Consider the following 21,525-nt stretch of genomic DNA (forward strand, 5'->3'; position numbering starts at 1 on the left):
GACAACCTCGGTGGGCGGGACTAGGCACAACCTCCGCCCAATCAGATTTTTAAAGCTGTGCTCTTCCTTATCTTGGACTCACCTAACTTAAAATTAATAGCTATCATGTCTTCGTTAAATATTACTGGATTCATAATAGCTATCTTGTTACCTTTTTCTTACAAATATTCTGTACAGGCCTGACATGCTCAATGAAAAGTAATATCTACATTAAAAGATATATATTAGGAAATACAATTGTAGCTAAGGAAAAGTAGAGAAATGTTTAAGAAAAAAACATAAAATGAAAAGCTATTTCTCAGGGGTTAAGAGCACTGGCTGCTCTTCCAGAGGTCCTGAGTTAAATTCCCAGCAATCACATGGTGACTTACAACCATCTGTAATGAGATCTGGTGCCCTCTTCTGGTGTGTGTATGAAGGCGTAAGTCACGAACAAGGCCACACCAGTTTGGAGTTATGATTAATAGGGTGTTATTTATTTAAAGGGGAAAACTTACAGATCACCGTCCCAGACAACAGCCATCTGCACAACCAGGAAGGGAGTCTAGTCTCCGGCGGAGCAGGAAGTGAAGAGAGCAAGCAGAGGAAATAGCCGCTTTTTTAAAGGGAGAGAGACCACGCCCCAATGGGCTGGTATCACAGCAGCTATTAGTTGGAGGGGCGGAAGGACCTCCCGCAACACCTCCCCCTTTTGTTTAAGTAAGAGAGTTCTAAACCTACTATGAAATTATATACAATAAGTACAAATATCCTATTCTAACTAGCTTAGGTCTTGTATAATAAATAACTTGGCCAAGTCGTGAGAAAAAAGTAACTACATTTATATAGTCTTCAACCCCATCAAAGATCTGAGAAGGGAAATAATGTTAACTGGGTAATTAGGAAGTTCAGTAAAACAACTTCCAAAACATGCAACAAATCACAGAGACAACTAGCTACCTGGGCAATCACCCAAAGTCATGTTTGCAGCGTTGAAGCAACCAACTTTGGCTAAGGCCTAACATAACTGACATACCATTTTCAAAGGCAAGCAACTTTTCAAAACTATCTTACCCTGTCTTGGCAGGATATGACAGTCCTGTTTTATTTATTGATGCACGCTCTGTATCTCTGTCAGTTGTTGAGGTATGGGCATTTCTTTGCCCTAAGGCCAGAAAAAGAAAGGCTCCAGGTGGAGTGTCTTTGGTGCTCAACATTCTCTCGGGAATAGAGCGGTGTGGCCAGGAGCAATTGTGTCTCACTACCACAAAACTCTGAGTTAGATTAAAGGCCATATTCTACAGCTCTTCAAAGAGGTTGAAGATTATCTATCTATACTGAGTATAATCTCTCTATATATAAAGAACCTGATTAGTCTAATTATAAATGACAAACTTAGATGACTATTAATCTATATAATTCTCAATATCTATCTAACTTAAAGACTAAGACAATAAACAACTGTGCAATATATGGAGACAATGATCTTCATCTGTAAACAATGTCATTACATATCAAATGTAAACAATGTTATTACATAAATAGTATCAGAGGTAGAAATGTACATTGTGATATGGTAGATGTATCAATACAATATAAGCATACTCTTATACAAAAATAGAGGTAGGAACACTCACATTCAATATTCAATATGTCAATATACAGGAAACAGTACCAATACAATTTTCTAAAAACAGTAACTCACAAATACCAATCATCCCATCAAACCAGTTAATCCCCTTCTTTTTTTTTTTCTTCGAACATACCCCTAATTCCATAAAACATTTCCCCATTCCCTCAACCCCAAACCAACGACTAAAAGATGTCCCTAACCCTGAGGGCAAACTCTGTTGGGAGAGGGGACGTGGTCCTCTAAGATTGCTTCAAGCTGACATGGGGGCGATGTTCTCCTTAGGGGCTCCTGTGAAAGCAAATGATGGTAAAATTCCCAAATTAACCTTTGACCTAAGAAAATTATAACTAGTCCCTGAGCGCTTTGAGAAGGCCCGGCCAGAGTGTTGTCAAAAATGTGCACCATTCGAAATTGTCTTGTGCAGTTGGTACCAAAAATCAGGTCTCATACTAGCGCGTTAAAAAAGAGAAAAAGAAAAAAAATATTCATGACGTCATAAAAACCAGGTTGAGTTGATGTTGTGGGCCCCCATCTTCATCCTGGAAACTTCAAAAATTACTGTAGGGAAATTTGTTGCTTGTTATGGGAAATTTAAACATTAACAACAAGGACATATTCTGACATATAAAGAAAGACACAGAAATGAGGAAAAGCAAAGAAAGTTTATCAAGTATATGATTATCCTCATTCTGTCCCATTTCATGGTTCCTGATCTGAGACAGAAACTCTGATATAACTCTTATCAGCAGGCTTGTAATTGAAGAGGGACTGAGCCATAGTCCAACTCTAAAACCAGCTCTACATTTTTATAAAGAAGCGTTCAAAGAGAAAAAAGAAAATATATATATATATATAAAATCAATACTTACAGATTGTATAAAATGTTATTGTTGATTCTTAGCAGGTCGTAACTATTTTCCATCCATCAGTTATTAAATATTCAGGGTCCCTTAAATTCTTTGAAGATCAGTATTTTCCTGTGGAGATAAAAAAAGAACCCTGCCCCCAGCCTATCTGTATTCCTTACCATCAGTATGTTCGCCATCCTTGTGAATGAATTGTTATTTATCTTTTCCAAATGGCTTTTCTTCTTCATACCGAACCTTTATTAATTTTGACGGTATCCACAATTGTTCCTCACCGGTGGGGATAAGAGCAAAACCCCTTCCCCAACGCAGCACATCTCCTGGCTTCCATTGTGAGGTCAGCACATCCTTGAAATAAACTGGTTGATTTAGTTCAATAGACTTTTCCATTATCCAATGTCTTTCTGCAGCCGTTGTCCCCTTCTCATTAGCGTTAAGAAAATTCAAGGTTAACAAAGCATTATGTAACCTATTTCTGGGGGTGTTTTCCACCCCTTTCTGTTTATTCAACATATCTTTTATAGTTCGATTTGATCTTTCTATGACTGCTGACGCCAGATGAAGGCGTAAGTCACGAACAAGGCCACACCAGTTTGGAGTTATGATTAATAGGGTGTTATTTATTTAAAGGGGAAAACTTACAGATCACCGTCCCAGACAACAGCCATCTGCACAACCAGGAAGGGAGTCTAGTCTCTGGCGGAGCAGGAAGTAAAGAGAGCGAGCAGAGGAAATAGCCGCTTTTTTAAAGGGAGAGAGACCACGCCCCAATGGGCTGGTATCACAGCAGCTATTAGTTGGAGGGGCGGAAGGACCTCCTGCAACATGTGTATACATAATAAATAAAGAAATCTTAAAAAAAAAAAGCCTATGCCAATTACGCTAGGCTAAAATTTAGGGCCGGGCGATGGTGGTGCACACCTTTAATCCCAGCACTTGGGAGGCAGAGGCAGGTGGATCTCTGTGAGTTCGAGCCCAGCCTGGTCTACAAGAGCTAGTTCCAGGACAGGCTCCAAAGCTACAGAGAAACTCTGTTTCAAAAAAAGAACAACAATAACAACAACAAAGAACAAAAGTCAAGAAAAAAAGAAAAACGATTTCTCCTTTCTACTTTGTTAATACATAGTTCATATGCTCCATGTACTATTTGATATGTATTTCTATATAAGATACTTTCTATATTTATATTATCTTATAATATATAATGTCTATATTATTATTATTTTCATTGACAACACAATAACTGTTATAGTGTGGTTATGTGAAGTGCAAAATAAACATAAACGTTGTGCTAATAATAGGTAGTAATCTATGTACATTTAACACATACACATATTTATTAGCATATAATAATACATGATGCATTTCTAGTAAAATCAGACTGGAATGCCTATGTCCACTGTGGGTTTTATACTCATAAGTATACAACCTTAATATTAGAACCTGATATAGCTAATATCTTTAAATAATTGACAAAATAATTTCGTTTAAGAAAACTCTTTTGCAAAAGTCCAGTCCTATAGAGAGTTTAAAAATAAACTGTATGCCTCACTTTTCAGGAAAGCAGCCATCATGTCAAGGATGTGGGCTTGGATAAAAACCCTACAAAGTGTGTGATTACTTAAAAATGTGTGGGGAACTTTCTGCCTCATTAATGAATGCAAACTGTTCCTTCCGAGACAGGCAGCAGAATGAGACTGTTTCCATGTGTAAACTCACAGATTCCGAGATGTGGGCAGCACCTCCTTCCCTGCAGATGCTGCGCTGGGGTGTACACTCGTCAGAAGCAAAGTGCAGAGAGACCTGCCAAAGCCAGGCTACGTGGAGACCTGGATTTCAAATTTGTAACCCCATCTCCCAGTTGCAATCCTGTGTCCTGTGACTGTCAAGCTCTCAAATGGAAATCAAACAGTAAATGCAGTGTGGTGATTCACCTTTAATCCCAGCACTCATGAAGTAGAAGCAAGTGGATCTCTGTGACTTCCAAGCCAGCCTGGTCTACAGAACTGATGTGGAAGTTCCTTCTGTCTTTGTGTTTCTTTTATTGGTTAATGAATAAAGAAAGCTGGCTTGAGCCTATAGCAAGGCAGAACAGAGGTAGGCAGGGAAAACTAAATGGAATGCTGGGAGAAAGGAGGCGGAGTCAGTGAGAAGCCTTGGAGCCATCAGCAGAGACAGACATGCTGAAACTTTGCAGGTAAGCCACAACCACGTGGCAATACACAGACTAATAGAAATGGGTTACATTAAGGTGTAAGAGTTAGCCAATAAGAAGCTAGAGCTAATGAGTCAATCCATGATTTAATTAATACAGTTTCTGTGTGATTATTTCAGGGCTGAGCAGCCAGATACTAACTAGCAGCCTCCTACAACACAGAGCAAGCTCCCCACCAGTCAAAACTACAAAGTGAAACCCAATCTCAAAAATCAATAATAGGATCTGGAGGAATGGCTCAGTAGTTAAGAACACCATCTGCTCTTCCAAGTTAGGAGTTAAGGTAGAAGCTGTCTGATCAAATCTCATTGGCCAAGCTGTGAAGCAGGCCCATGGTCTGCTCTCAGTTTTCCTGGCTGGGCTGAAGATGTTAAATGTTCAGCAGACACTCTGGGTAGCAATATGAAGAACTCTTCTAAGACAGGGACTATTTCCCACTCTGAGGCTACCACAGGTTCTTTCACGTTTACTCTGATCCTGTGTGTGGGCGTGGTGCCGGGGTGGAACCCGGGGCCTTGTGCATGCTCAGCTGGTGCTCCACCACTGTCTCGGCCCCAGCCCTCGTGCTTTCGTGATTCACTTTTGTGTGTATTTCAGTCTTCAATCCATTTTGACCTTATCCTGCCGGGTGTTGTATGGCATGGATTCACCTCCACATCTGCTTTCAGACTGATTCCTGTTGCTCCCAAACCACTTGGTGAACAGTCAGAGAAAGACATTTCCCTGCTGATTTTAGAAGCGTCTCTCTTTGAATTTCTCTCTGGATGTGTGCGACTCTCTCTCTCTCTCTCTCTCTCTCTCTCTCTCTCTCTCTCTCTCTCTCTCTCTCTCTCTCTCTCTCCCTCTCTGTCTCTCTCTCTCTCTCCTATCCCCCTCGTTCGCTAGCAGGAAGTCTAGAGAGAGAAGAAGATATGCGTGTGTTCATGTGGGAAGGTACATATGTGCATCTAGGTGCACACACTTGGAGGCCAGAGGTAGATGTCTTCCTCAATTGCTTTCTGCCTTTGTCTTATTTTTTTCCTTCCTTCCTTCCTTCCTTCCTTCCTTCCTTCCTTCCTTCCTTCCTTCCTTCCTTCCTTCCTTCCTTCTTTCCTTTCTTTCTTCCTTCCTCCTCTTCTTCATCTTCCTATTATTCTTTTCCTTTTTTAAGACAGAGTTCCTCATTGAACCTGGAAGCCATTGATTTGGCTAGGCTGGTTAGTCATTGAGCCTCAGGAATCTGCTGTCTCCACTGTACTGGCCAAGGCCAGGGTGACAGACAAGGGAATCGGAACCAAGAACTCCATGCTTGCATGGAAAACACATTACATACTGAGCTATCTCCCAGCCTCTTTTAGATACATTTTTTAAATTATAAATTCTTGTTTTGAGGTATATTACAGGGCTTTTGCTTGAATATATATATACATATATGTATATATAAAATTTTATTCATATTTACAGGAAACAAAACAATAAGAATAGAATACCTATTGATATTACATCTGTTAATTAAGTTTGGAGAATTGCCATTTCTTGGTGTCAACTTTTCTCATCTAAGTGCACGGGGCTCTGCTGATTTCAGGGTACTCCTGTGCTTCTGTGGTTTCCTGTTTGGTGACTCTAACAAGTTTTCTGTTATCACTTCTGGAAGTGGACTATGCTCAGCCAACTTTCCAGAAGGAAACACATGACGCCATTTGATTGGATAACTGGAGACAAAGGTAGTGCTTATGGACATATAAATAAAATAGGAAAATTCGAGGGACTTTGCAGGAATCAGCAGTGTGGGTCCCTTATCGTACTGCAGCAGAAATGATTGAGGAGAAGTTACAGTGACAGAGGCCACCAGAAAGGAGCATGTTAGGGTGCTGTAGCCCCACCAGGGACCCCAGCCTGGAGGAGGACATGAATGTGCTGCCTCCTGTTGTCTCGCTCTGAGATCTTCTACTGGGCTTCTTCCCCCTGGTCAACCTCAGCAAGAGGCAAGAGCATGAGAGAGTTCACTGTCAATACAACTGGGTCTTCCTGAGTACTCAGCAGATGGAGTTAGGCAAGAATAAATCTGCAGGATAAATGGTGTGTTCAACTTGGTATCCCTTTTTTCCCCATGGAAACTCTGGATATATTTCTTATTTAAAAGACATTTACTTTCATGTTTTAAGGTGAAATTTGCATTCAATAAAACTCATAGATTTTTAAGAGAATAGTTCAATGAAATTGAGAATGTACACAGCTATGAACACTCCGCAAAAATGGAAATTCGTCTGTGTTCCTTCAGGCCATCTGTTTTCCCCAACCTGGGTATAAAAAAACAACTTTCCAGATTTTTTTCACTATAATTTAGTCTTTTATAAAAATTTCATATAAATGTCTTTGGGGTCTGGCTTCTTTCATCTTGCACAAGATTTCTGAGTTTCAGCAAAGTTTGTTGCATGGCTGTGCTTGGTGGCACACAACTTGAATCTCAGTACTTGGGAGGTAGAGGCAGATGGGTCTCTGTGAGTTCAAGACCAGCCTGGTCTAGGTGGGGAGTTCCAGACCAGCCAAGGCTACATAGTGAGACCTTGTTTTAATCAACCAATCAAACAAAGATTGCTGCGTGTACCAGCACTTTATCCCCACATTTTGCTAAGTATCTCCCAATACCTGGTGTGTGACTCCTGTACTCATGTAGTAAATAAGGTTAAGAATGGTGACACTGGATTATTTCCAGTTCGTAAGCACTAAAAGCAATGCCGCAGAGTTCTGTCTCCAGCGTCTTTATGTGGATACATACATACTTGCTCTTGGCTGCAGAGCTAGTGATGCTGAGCATTTTCCATTACTTATTCTTTTGTTCAGTTTTAGTTGAGTCATTTACCTTCTTATTGGCAAGTTGCTATAGTTCTTTATATGTAGGACAAGGGTCCTTGTTGGAAGTATGCTTTACAGTTCTTTTTGCACTTGTTTATTTTTTAAAGAGAGTTGTCAATAAAATTCTAGAGGCAAATATTCCAGTAAGAGCGTTGCTCAGGAACGAACAAAAAAATAACATTGTGATCCATGTCACACACAGGCTAAGTTGGTTAAAGGTCATAGATTTTGTGTGTGGCAGTAATTTTTCATTTTCTTAAAAACAGTCTTCAGTTATGGTTTATGTTTCCTCTCCTAATGAATTATTTAAGTGAGTTTAAACCACTTTCAGAGATGGAAGGCATAGCTCAGCGATAGAAGTCTTGCCTGAGCTTTGTCTATCTCCACCTCTGGAAAAAAAATCTGATGGAAAGATTATTTTTAGCTTTCTACTTTTGTCAGCAATTATTGGTTTTGTACTGTAACCAGAAAAAAATCTTTTTTCTTCTATTTAAGGGGATTTATTGAAGTTTTCTTTGTAGTCAACTATATGAGCATTTTAGTAGTATTCCATGATCATTTGAAGGAAGATTAGTTTATATTTTCAAGCTATAGATTTTTTTTAAATGTTATCATTTGTTTGGGTATTTTGCCTGTGTTTATGTCTGTGCACCCTGTGGGTGCAGTTCCCACTGAAGCCAGGAGAGGGCGTCAGGTCCCTGGGAGCTGGACTTTCAGGGTGTTGTGAGCCACCGTGTAGACTGTAGGAACCAAACACTGTTCCTCCAGAGAGCAGCCGTGATCTTCATTGCAGAACCATTTCTCCAGCCCCTGGAATTTATTTGTTAATAATCTCCCTTATTGTTTTGTTTCTTTATCTCTAACCTGGGCTGGAAGGGTGCTAACAGTAAAAAGCTGCTACTGTGACTGCGTGAGACTTTGGAGTTCTAGAGACTTCTGCTTAATGTTATTGGAGCTCAATTGTTCGTTGGCCTGAATTATCCATTTCCTCTTTGTTCCTATGTCGTATTTTTCACCTGAATTTTATCATGTCTGCTTCTAAATTTGTACTTGGTTGGCCCTGAACAATTCTTTCTTCTTTCTTTTTCTTTTCCTGACCAGTTCTTTGACTTTCAGCCTTTTGGGGTCACATTTTTTAGGCGGATTTCCTGATAGAGTCACAGCATGAAGTGGGCTCTGTAAGGGCTCTTACACACACTGCTGTGTGGAACATGTTGCGTCTTAGACTGATTGTGTCATTTTGGTTTATTTTTTAATTTTTGCAAATTTTACAAGTCTTTCGTTGAGTCATTGTCTCTGTTTTATACTCCAGGTGAGATTCACATAAATGAAACCCAGAAGTGTCTGTGTTTTAGAAAGTGCCTGTCACTGTAGGTAACGCCCACTTCCTCCTGCCCACCGTTCACTAGTGAGTTTCCATCGGTAACATCATTCTTGGTGCCATTATATTATCAGGTATCTGCTAGAAACAAATGTCTGCTTATATGATCTACTAACTGACTTCCAAATCTGTGGTTCTCCATCCAGAATGTCCCCAAATCCATTATGATGTCAGGATACGTTTATTTGTTGGTTCTATGTACTTTTTGTTTTGTTTTCTTTGTTTGGTCTTTTGAGACAGAGGTGTGTGTGTGTGTGTGTGTGTGTGTGTGTGTGTGTGTGTGTGTGTGTCCCTGGCTGTCCTGGAACTTGCTCTGTAGACCAGGCTGGCCTTGAACTCACTTGACATCCTCTTCCGGGATTTAAGGCTTACGCTATCACCACCCAGCTGATTCTATGTGTTTTATTAGCACTTAAATTCACATGTTTAAAACTTTGTTGGTTACATTTCAATACTTAATAGCTCTTAAATTCACACTTGAAAGTTGACTGGTAAGTTTCAGCACTGCTTTTCATGAATTGCTATTTCACTGTTTGCTAAATTAAGCCCTTGGGGGAGCCACTGTTCCTAGGATGCTGCATAGGAGCAGTGCTGGCTAGCCTTCCAGGCTTCCCAGTCCAGCCTCGGTCCCTGTTGCCATGGAGACAGACTCCCTCCTGCAATATACTCGTGGGGGAATTCTTGGAGACTCTTGCCTACCCTGCTTCTCCTAATCAAACTAGTCCCAGGACAGTTCTTGTGAGGAAAGCTTCTGAGACTGAGGTGACCGAACATCAAGAGAGAAGCTTTTTGTTGAGAATTCCCTGAGTCCTCTGGCCAGGCCCAGTCACCTTTCTAACGCTATTTTGTATATGCCCCTCCCCCAGGATGCTCAGTTCAATGGCAGCTGGTTTGGGCAGCCCTGATGTTCACAGAGAGTGCTGGATGGTTTAACTCTTCATTATTTTCGTCTTCAGTTTCTTCGGTGGGATTTTCAGGAGAGGGAAACCGTACTAAATCATGCAGCAAAGCTCACCTCAGACTGCTGAAATGCCGGGATTGGGTTTATGTCGGAAACTTGACAGCCGCGCACGGCCCTCCATACTCCATGTCCCATTTTCTGTTTTTAGTGCTACACATTACCAAGAAGCTTTGTAAGTTTCCTCCAAGGCTTCCTGGGAGTCGTCCTCCTGAGAAGAGTCTGTGTAGCACAGGAAGGGGGAGGTGCTTATTTACCTCCGTTCAAAACTGGTCTTCGGTCCAGATCCCGCCTTTGTCATCCTGGTGCTGTTCGGGAGCTTCAACGCACGTGGTCTCCGAGGACTTCCCCTTTACGCAGACTTGCACGCTGCACAGGTTTGCCTATCGTCTCGGGGATCACAACGTCCTATTTAAAGCTCTTTAAACTAGCTTCATATATACATTCGTTTTCAGAAATCCCGCCCTCCTTTTCCTGGAAGATGTTTCAGTTTTCCTCGGTGTGAAGCTGTCTTCATTTGCAGTTCGCGCCCCCCCTCCTCCAACACATCCCCGCTTCCACAATCTGGTGTGACAGGCCAGGCTTACAGACCCAGCACCTTGTCGCTGGGATTTCGTTTCCCTCCTCAAATGACAATTCGCAGCAGACGGCCTTAATTATCAACAATGGGGGAACGGAACCCATCTATTAGAGCCAGCAATTCTGGCTTTGGCTATTGCTGGTAAATTAGTGACTGGGCAAAGACCTTTTGTGACTCATTTCCATGACCTCTGTTGTAGAGAAGGAATTAAGATCGCTGCAAATATGACAGGGTAGCGCTGAAATATTTTGCTCTCAGATGAGACGATATGAATCACTGCACAGTAACGCCTGCTAAATACACCAGCCATCCATTTAAGGATGGCTACCTAGGATCAACAACGTACAGCGAACAGCTTACTGCACAAAGCGTGGAGGCCTCGCCAAGGCACCCGAGCAGAAGAAAGCTGACTCTATGGGGGGCATTGCACCGGAAATGCTCCGGGGAGAGCAACCTTCTCCTGTAAGAGAACCTCATGCTTGACAGACCACGTGAAAAGGTGGTGGAAAATAAGTCCGGAGGTCGACAAACTGGTTTTGACTAGGCTGTGTGAACTTGGGCCAATCCATTTAATTTCATGAGGTTGTGGTAGTCTTTGACTAAACTTGAGGCTGCAAATGTTCTTGCTGGGTCCCTGTGTGAACTGGAGCTGGTGCACAGATCAAAGATACGGTTCCTGATCTACAGGTACGGCCCCTGATCTACAGGTACACCACGGATCTACAGGTACGGCCCCTGATCTACAGGTACACCACGGATCTACAGGTACTCCACAGCCTGCTGTGGCAGCAGCTGGGTGAGGCAGAGACTCACAAGCACTGTGGTATCCCCCAGGGTGCTTTCTGCACACTGTTAAGGATGCTGCATCCTCCTCTTTGTGTGTGGATGCAGGAGGGATTTAGTCAAGGGTGAGGGTAGAGTATCCTGTCTATTTCAGAATGAACTGTCCTGATTCCACACTCATTCCTGCCAGGGGTTTACACAATGACCTGACTCCTTCCCCACAGGGTGCCAATTTTTTTCTTTGAAAGCAGCATTATCCCTGCTACTCCCACAGCCCTCCTCAGGGTTCTGCAGCCATCTAACCAGCTCCGTAGCTTAGATTGCTCTGAGGCGGAACCTGCCATTTCCTTGTTTGCCTCACTTCTGACTATACTCAACATATTGTATGTTGTAAGGTTTTGCAGCTTTTAAAGAATTGTAACACTGAAAACCGACTGAAAAGTGTCACCAGTATTCCATTCTCTAGCAAAGTTTATGTGAATGCTTTCAGATCTCGTGAAAAGATGGGCTGCGGATATGGCCCTAGGAGTTTGCTCCAATCTCTAGGTGGGTCACAAAACTCCAGGGGTTACTCATCAACCCCTGAGATGCTCCAGTAACAATCCTCGTGCCTAGAGGGCCTGGAATTCTGCCAAGGAACAACTACTACAAATTCTCAACTGTCCCAACATTGCAACAGTCTTTCCGCACCTCACCTACAGGGAGACATAGTTAAAGACCTTAGTGGATGCCTGAAACCATGGATGCTCCCAAACCCTTTATAGAAACGGCTTTTCCCTATATATGGCCTGCCACTAGAACAGTATCTGAGAACTTTATATCCCGCTTCACAAGCAGGAGAGAGAGAGAGAGAGAGAGAGAGAGAGAGAGAGAGAGAGAGAGAGAGAGAGAGAGAGAGAGAGAGAGAGAGAAGCTGGGCCTGGTATGAGGTTTAAAACCTCAAAGCCCACCCCTAGCAACACATCTTCTCCAGCAAGGAGGATGAACCTGCTACAAGGTTAACACTCATCCAGGTGAGACAAGAGCAGGAGCTCAATTTTGCAAGGACCTGGGGCACTTTAAGAAAAGAGGCCCAAGGGAACCTTCTAGAGCTGGTAACTGTATCTGGCGGTGGCTGTAGAGTTTATATGTAAAACCTCTTTATGTGTGACCTCAGATACATGCTCTGTTGTGTGGAAGTTATATCAAGAACTAACACTAGGACAGTCTGGAGATCTTCTGCTTTTGTTTGATTTTTTTTTTTTTTTTTTTTTTTGTACCGGGGTTTTCTCGGGTAGCTCAGACTGGCTTTCAGGTTGATGTCCTTTGGCCTCCATCTGCAAGCAGCTGTGATTACAGTCATGAACTAGTCCAACCAGCTACTCTAGCAATCTCGGACTTTATATTTGCACAAAAATGTAACACTTTTCTATTAAATTTCATAAGATGGAAATGTGATGAGCTGAGCAAAGTAGGTTTGTACAGGTAGAAAAAGTCTTGAAGGAGGGAGAAAGAAAAGACTCAAACTGACTCTTTAAAAGCTCTAAGCCTTGGGCTGGAGAGATGGCTCAGAGGTTAAGAGCATTGCCTGCTCTTCCAAAGGTCCTGAGTTCAATTCCCAGCAACCACATGGTGGCTCACAACCATCTGTAATGAGGTCTGGTGCCCTCTTCTGGCCTGCAGGCATACACACAGACAGAATATTGTATAAATAATAAAATAAATATTTAAAAAAAAAAAAGCTCTAAGCCTGGATTAACTGCACAGGGATGCATGAGGACGTTGCCATAGGTTCAGGTCATATTGTTGATCGTGTTTACCCCGTCTGGGTTGGCCACGGAATTACACTTCTAAGGTGGGGGCAGGGACAGAACTGAGCAAATAAATTACTGGTGACATCTGGGCACTGTGCATCACCTTTAGTGTGAGGATGAAGGAGGCATTGTCAATGTCAGAGATGCACTGTTTGTCGGAGAAATTGAATCAATCTCTCCTCTCTCTCTCTCTCTCCCTCCCTCCCTCCCTCCTTCCCTCACTCCCTCCCTCACCCCCTATCTCTCATCCTGTTTTCTCAAGTAAACAGTTCAGCTTCAGATTGTGACACGGTTTACCACGGGTACCTTCACTTCGATTTCCTGTGTGGCCCACTGGGGCACTATCCCGGAACTCAGTCCACAAGGAATCGCCCACATTAAGTTTTGCATACTGTCAGGACACATGGGATTTTTTTTTTCAGCTCTAAGGAAAGGAAAAGGAGGAAGAGGTATAGTTGAAGCCGCACCCCATTGTGACAGCCACTAGCCAGCTACCTGCCCTGGTCCCAGAGTTCCATCACGCTTGCCTAGGAGGGTGGGCAGGTTCTCTGCAGAGGACATCCCGGTGTGCTGCTCCACCCGCTCCTGGGAACACGCCGCTCATCAGGCTGCCGGAGAGAAGAAAGAACACACGTCAGTAGCTTCCCCTCTTTCTGCAATGAGTAGTTTTGTTTTTAACATCTGCGGTCTGCTTCTGACTCAGTTTGCTTTGACTGGATGTATCAGGAAGTACAGCACAGGCTGGCTTAAGTAACTGAGAGACTAGAGGACTCACGGAAGCGGTTTTAAGACTTGATCCTCAGCGGGCTAACACGGCTGTACCACTGCTGCCCCGGGACCGGTGCCTGCAGCCCGCTCTGCAGCCCTTGGCGTGGGATTTAGTTTAAGCCTGATGTCCTTGTGGGGATAAGACACTTGCAGCCACCACTACATCTGTCACATTCTGGGAGAGGCTCTAGATCATGCAGAGGAGTGGAGAGACTGTCTCCCCCAAATCCCAGCAAAACAACCTATGTCTTGTTTGTCCTGGCGCCAGCAGGACGTATCACTGTAGTTTGCTGTTTGTGTGTTTGGTTTATAGCAGAGGAGCCACTGCCCAATTCAAAGTAATTACTCATGGATTTTCCTCAGAGTTTGTTCTTACACGGAGGGTTGTGGTTCATTTTTGTCTGCGGTGTGAGGTAGAACTCAAACTTGATTTGCTTCGTATATGTAGCAAACTGTCCCAGGCATGGCTAGTTGCAGCTAGTTGGGGCTGTGTCAGCTGGGGACAGATGATCAGTTGACCTCCCCCCACACCTTCCAGGAGGGAACATTAACACTCCTCCTGATCCTGCTCTGATTTCAGATAGCACCTTTGTGAAAAACCAACCAACCATAAACGCAGGGCTTTGTTTGTGACAGCCCCACTGACGTCTGTGTGTATACCTTTGTGTAACTCTTGCACTGCCGGGATTATGGGAGCTTAACATAAAGCTACGAAATGAGAAGTTTCGGGTCTTCCGGCTTTCTTATCTCTTTGGAAACTTTTTTCACTATTCTGAACCCTGTGAATTTCTGTGAGTTTTAAGATGCAGGTGTCAGTTTCTGTCAAAAAGCTGCTGGGATTTTGACAGGAGTCTTGTTAAACCTGTAGGTCAAGTCAGCAGCCTAGAAGTGCTAAGTCATCCAACCCATGAAGCAGACAGCGTTCCTTTTATTTATATTTATTTTAAACGCAACAAAGCCGCATGGTTTTTAGCATACAAGTCACACTGGTTAGTTTTATAGCAACTTGGCACATACAGGAATCACTGGGGGAAACACCCAGATTGAGGCCTTCCTCCTATCAGATCGGCCTGTGGGCAAGAATGTGGGACATTTTGTAGATTAATGATAATTTGGGAGGGCTCAGCTCACTGTGGTGGTGATTGTAAAGACGGCAAGCTGAGCAAGCCAGTAAGCAGCCCTCCTCCATGGCCTCTGCTTCAGTTCCTGCCTCCAGCTTCCTGCCCCTGGCTTCCGTCAGTGGTAGACGCTAGCCTGTGAGATGTAATAATCCCTTCCTCCCACCTCAGCTCTCTTGCTGTCTGATCACGGCAGCAGAAAGCATCCTGGACTCATGACTTGCACCTTATCTAAGGATATTTGTAAGTACTTTTATTACTTTTGATGCTGCCGTGGCTTCACCTGCGACCTTAATTCCATTTGCACATTTTTAGTTGCCAGCATATAAAGACGCAGTTGAGAGTGTGAGCATGCAGATATGTGTGTGTGCATGTGTGTGTGTGCATGTATGTGTGTGTGTGCATGTGTGTGTGTGCGTGTATGTGTGTGTGCGTGCGTGTGTGTGCGTGCAGATTTGGAGGCCAGCGGTTGACACAGAACGTCTTCAACTGTTTTCCTCCTTTCATTGAGACAGGGTGTGTCACTGGACTTGAAGCTCATGAACTGGCTCTATTTGCTGGCCAGCAAGTACCAGGGATCCTTCATCCTGTCTCAGCCCCCTCCGTGCCGGGCATGCAGCCATGTGCTGCCACACCTGTATGTTTACTTGGGTTTTGTGGATTCAATCCCAAGTCTTCCTGTTTATACGGTGTGCTGTTAGTGACTAAAGGAACAGAACTGATGTGTGTGTGTGTGTGTGTGTGTGTGTGTGTGTGTGTGTTCCTAGTTAGAGTTACTACTTTTATGATAAAACACCATGACCAAAAGCAAGTTGGGGAAGAAAGGGGTTTATTTGGCTTATATTTCCACATTAATAGTTCATCATCGAAGGAAGTCAGTCAGGGCAGGAACTCAAGCAGGGCAGGAACCTGAGGGCAGGAGCTGATGCAGAGACCATGGAAGGGTGCTTCTTACTGGTTTGCTCCTCATAGCTTGTTCAGCATGCTTTCTTATAGAACCCACGACCACCAGCCCAGGGATGGTCCCATCCACACTTCGGCTGGGAGCTCCAGCCAAAAAGTTCCAATCTCTTACAACATTAGGGATATTTTCATGACAATGTATTGCTAAATGTTGTGTGTGTGTGTGTGTGTGTGTATTAAAAGAAGATGCATTAGATTGGCTTACAGGATGGGGTCGCGGTAGCCCAACAATGCTTGTCTGCTCATAGAAAGGCCAAGAATCTGGTTGTTGCTTGGTCCACGAGACTGTCTCAGCTACCCATAGTCCCAATCTGGGGCTGAAGTGCTAGAAGCAGCATTACTCAACCTGTGGGCTGTGACCCCTTGGGTTGCATATCAGATCTCCTGCATACCAAAAATTTACATTATAATTCATAACAGTAGTATGACTTTTAGAATAAAATGGCAGCTATGAAATAGCAGCTAAATAATTTTGTGGTTGCGGGGTGACCACAGCACGATGAACCGTTCTAAAGGGTTGCAGCATTAGGAAGGTTGAGAACCACGGGACCAGAGGATCCCCACCCACAGGAGAGATGAACTTGCCACGGAGACGGAGGACAATAAGACAAAAAGCAAAGTTTCTTTTTTTCGATTCCTTTTATCTGGGCAACCACGGAAAGATGCCACCGCATTTGTTATGGGTTTTCTGCTCCAAATAATCTGATCGTTGTCATAAAAATACCCCTAACTGTGTAAGGAACTGGAAGTTTTTTGCTGGACTTCACAGTCAAAGCTGATGATACAATGTTGAGGGTCACTTAAGACGTGAGACTGCTGTCGTACTGTGTACTCAGCCCATTTGTTTAAACTGCTTTTAAGAGAACAAATAACAACCAACCTCACTTGCCTTGGGCTTGCCATGCAATCAGCTTTTACAACCTATGCTAAGGCATAGCTGTTATCTTAGGTTATGTTCTCTTCCATGGCCCTGGGTCACACACGTGTGTTTGTGTGTCATGTTAACCATATCCAAAGGTTGAAAACAGCATTCTTCTCTTGCTTGAGAGAAAGAGTCTCAGTCTCTCTCTCTCTCTCTCTCTCTCTCTCTCTCTCTCTCTCTCTCTCCCCCCCCCCCCTCCCTCCCTCTGTGATCTTGGTGAGTTGGGGGTAGGTGGGGTGAGTAACTTCAACCCTTATAAACACTGCTCAAGGTTCCTGTAATGATCTCTTATTCAACCCTTATAAACTCTGCTCAAGGTTCCTGTAATGATCTTTTATTCCTCCCCCGGGGATGCCGTCTGTGCTGCTCAGTAAATGTGGAGCAAGGTCCTCTGTTAGAGACGGACACACAGACACAGGGACAGGCAGATTCATAAGACAGCATTCAGACAGGCACAAATCCAGACTCACACAACAGACAGACAGGAAAACACAGGGAGAGGGAGGGAAAGTAAAATTATTCTAAGGGGAAGCGCTTTTTTAATTTCCTTTCTCAAATGTGGCCGCAGCACTGTGGTGGCGACTGAGTTTTCACTTCAAACCGATGCACCCTCGCTTTTGAAATATCTCACAGAGCTCCACACGCTTGTTAAAATCCATAGGCTATTATGATTACAGCAATTTAATTGCCTATAAAGTATACCTTGGCTAAAGAGATTCATGTGTGTTTTAAAACCCTGAAGAGGACCAGTTAGTTTAGAACGAGAGTTGTTATAATAACAGAAAAGACCGTGTTTACGTAATCGGACCAACTTGACAGTAAGGAAGGTCTCACCCCAGGGAGAAAGGAGACGAGATGTTCATCAGAGCGCAGCTAACAGCTGTGAATGGGAAAAGGCAGCCATTCAAGCTAATGCAACGCTAAGAGTTAAGTTGCCTCGCTGTCAGTAACTATGGCGATGGAGGACAGCGGAGGCTATAGCTCACATTACACTGATGTTTGGCTTGTCAGAGCAATCTTGCAAACAGACGTTTGTTTCTCTTTTAAAAACAATACCATGTCTTTGCACATGCTTATTGAGTTTACCTCCATCGCAGTCAGAGAAGAGGCAAGGGCAGGACCCCAGGCTCAGCAGCGCTGTTCACATCTGGAGGCCTCTAAGAATGGATACTATGCCATCCCAGCTGCGTCCCCAAAGCAGAGAGTGCTGTCTGACACTTGCTAGTGCAGAGATGCAGCTCTCTGTGTGCAGAATGTCTTGTGATGCACAGGTTTTCCAGGTCCTTCAAGCCCGAGTACACTGCCCATCTTCTAGAGAGCTCGTGATTGGAGGAAATCTAGGAAACACTTATTTAGTGTGTTGGTTAGATTTGGTCTATCTGACACTTGTCAGGATCGCCTGAGAAGAGGCAATCTCAACTAAGGAAATTGGCATCCATCAGATTGGCCTGTAAGTAAGTTTGTGGGGCATTTTCTTGATTAATGATTCGTGTGGGCTTGCTGTGCATGGTGTCATCCCTGAACAAGTGGTCCTGGGTTGTGCATGAAAGAAAATAGAGCAGGACATGGATGGTAAGTCAGTAATCAGCATCCCTCCATGGTCTCTGCTTCAGTTTCTGCCTCCAGATTGCTGCCTTGAGTTCCTGCCCTGACAGCCCTTCATGGTAGACTATAATCTTCAAGGTGAGATAAACCTTTTCTTCCCCATCTTGGTTACTTTTTTATTGTTGTGATAAGGCACTATGACCAAGGCAGCTTAGAAAGAGAGAGCTCATTGGGGGCTTAGTGTTCTGGCGGGTTAGAAGGATGGCGGTGGATAAGCAAGTAGAGCTCACATTTTGATCCACCAGCACGAGGCAGAGAGGTAACTGGGAATGGTGTGCGCTTTTAAAACCTCAAAGCCTGCCTCCAGTGACACATCTTCTCCAAGAAGGCCACACCTCCTAATTCTTCCCAAACAGTTCCACCAACTGGGGACCTAGTATTTAAACATATAATCCAATGGGAATCATTATCACTGAAACCACCCCACTCCCCCAAGATGCTTTTGGTCATGGAGTTTATCAAAATAGGGAGCAAAGCAAGAGCTACTTTGTACTTCTGAACACACAGGCCTTTGAGACTTTTTTTATATGTGAAATGAAAGAAAAATAAGCCAGGTCTGCCTTCTCACAGGTAAGGTAGCTCCTCTTCAAAACTACCAAGCTCATCAAACTTGGTCTAAAACAACCCTAGACGCAACCAACTGGCACTCACTGAAGGCAACTTGCCTATTACATGGGCTGCCACTGGGAAAATAGCACAGTTGTTTCTGAGATTTATTGTGAATAGACACCCTTCAAGAACATGCTATCATGATGCTGTTAACAATAGATGGGTGCCAGTGCCAGGCCAGGCCCCGATGCTTTCACGCGTGGGCTTCAGGTTAGCAATGAGCAGTAATACTATAGCAATAGCAATTATTTCAGTGAAGAATGCATCATCTTTTAAGTTATTTTTAATACAACTTATTAAAATGATCCTCAGTGGTATAAACTGATCCTGAGAATAGTTTGATAACTTAATATATTAATTATGATAATTTATTAATTATATCAATATTTTATTGATATATTAACATATATAGTAATTTTTCGGAGACAGTCTTACCATGCAGTTCTGGCTAGCCTGGAACTCTCTATGTCTTTATGTAGATCAAGCTGGCTGCTCCTCCTGTGTTAAAGGTGTGTATCACTACACCTGATCAGAAAAGTCTTTTAAGGCCATTTTATGGTTCACGTCTTTAATCTCAGCCCTTGGGAGGCAGAAGCAGGTGGATCTCTGTGAGTTTGAGGCCAGCCTGGTTTACATAATGAGTTCCAGGAGAGCTGAGTATACACAATGAGACTCTGTCAGAAAAGTTTTTTATGAACCAGAGTGATGGCTCAGCAGGTAAAGGTGCTTGCCACCAAGCCTGATGTGCTGATCTGAGTCCCCAGAATCTACATGAAGGAGAGAACTGGTTCCCAAAGCTGTCCTCCGACCCCCACACATGTGCCCTGGTACATGTACAAAACAGATAAAGAAACATTTGTTAAAAGTTTTAAAAATTGCTTCGCCTTCCAAACAAACTCAGTAAAGGTACATTCACCTAATAGACAAGTAATATCAAGCATATACGTGTGTGCATCAATATTTTATTCCATGAAATGGTTCTGAACTTTCTGCTTTCAAAATAACGATAAGGATATCAAAATCCACCACAAAGCTGAGCCTCGGGTTTTCCCGTCGAAGGATAATCCTATCTGTCGTCTAGAATCTATTAAGAACTACTTTGGCTGAGCCCTGAAACTGAGCTGTCATGGATCAATTACCCAGGATCGAGCTGACATTTGCATCCTGCCAGCAACTGTGCAAACAGATCCCGAGAATTACCTTTTTGACTACAGATGCAGAAAACACAATACTGACCTTTGTAGGAAGCAGGGGTTTAGGATGCTAGGACTAAAAGGTGTGTGCAAAAATAAGTGCTTAAGATTGGGGAGCCTGTGGCAGCTTTAGGCTCCCTCTGTGTGGCATCTGAAGGTGTCCAGGTTACACCAAAGCAAAGAGAAAGCTTTCTCTTCCTGCTAGAGTTGAGCAGAAACCGGAGGTGGCTAGAAGTCCCCAGTTCTCTCCTTAAACGTACACAAAAAGAAAGACTGAAATGTTAAAACCAGAAGCCCCTACCAGCCATGTCTTCCAACAACTGTTTTACAGACCAGAAAACTGGGCCAAAGGTTCATTGACCCAGGTCCAAGCTTCTCCACTCCTAGGCATCTCTCCTCCTCTCCCATGTGACATTTAGAGACGATGTTCATCTAGGGAGGTTTTGCTGGGGGGATGAACTTCGGTCCCCTGCCACTGAGTGACAGTCGAGGTGAAAATGACTTTCTGATGGCTGGTACACCCTAGCGCAGGTCATTCAGAGGGCTGTGAGGGTCCCAGCCCTCCAAGGGACTCTCAGCACATGCAGAGGAACCAGAATTCTCTCTGGAACTCTCCCTCAGGACAAGTGGCTGACACAGATGCTCTGGGCTTTAGCATTAGCTTTGCCGTGACAGCTACATACAGTTACAGATAGCCTGGCTTGCTTCAAAAATTGCCACCTGCTGTCTTTTTAAATAAATTATTAGTTTTTAAAAATTCCATGTGCCTTGGTGTTCTACCTACATTTATGTCTGTGTGAAGGTGTCAGATCCCCTGGAACTGGAGTTACAGACAATTGTGAGCTACCATGTGGGTACTGGGGCTTGAACACGGCTCCTTTGGAAGAGCAGCCAGTGTGCTTAACCGCTGAGCCATCTCTCTAACCCATAATGTGTAGCCCAAGCTTGCTTTGAACGCATAATCTTTCTGCCTCTGCCTCTTTCAGCAAATCCTGTGTGCCTGCATGCGTGCATCTCCACGATTGGCGCCACCTACAGTCTTAATAGCAAGTGAGCTCAAAGAATCCGTGTACTATGCAGGATCTCTGACTCACATTAATACAGCAGGCACCTGTGCAAACACAGTCACTCACAGATCCCAGCACCCCCACAGGCGCCCAGGTCCCTCCTAGAGGACCCATTTGTCTGGAACCTCCATGAACCCCCTGGAACCTCCATGAACTTCCTGGAACCTCCGTGAACCCCCTGGAACCTCCGTGAACACCCTGGAACCTCCGTGAATACCCTGGAACCTCTGTGAACACCCTGGAACCTCCGTGAACCC

The 21,525-nt window shown here is 43.7% G+C and overlaps 1 long non-coding RNA gene across 2 annotated transcripts; it reads left to right on the forward strand.

Moving 5' to 3' along the window:
* Nucleotides 1-10,453: 10,453 nt before the first annotated feature.
* Nucleotides 10,454-21,321, forward strand: LOC126507685 (uncharacterized). 2 transcript variants are annotated; one of them, XR_007593608.1, is made up of 4 exons: nucleotides 10,454-11,212; nucleotides 13,286-15,152; nucleotides 18,408-18,477; nucleotides 21,188-21,321. It is a non-coding gene; the product is annotated as an uncharacterized lncRNA (long non-coding RNA). The 2 variants fall into 2 exon arrangements; XR_007593609.1 differs by having other exon boundaries at nucleotides 10,454-11,173.
* The last annotated feature ends 204 nt before the right edge of the window (nucleotides 21,322-21,525 follow it).

The sequence above is a fragment of the Alexandromys fortis genome, unplaced genomic scaffold (genome assembly GCF_014885135.2).
Source record: "Alexandromys fortis isolate MF-2015 unplaced genomic scaffold, M_Fortis_MF-2015_v1.1 scaffold_75, whole genome shotgun sequence".
Taxonomy (NCBI): Eukaryota; Metazoa; Chordata; class Mammalia; order Rodentia; family Cricetidae; genus Alexandromys; species Alexandromys fortis.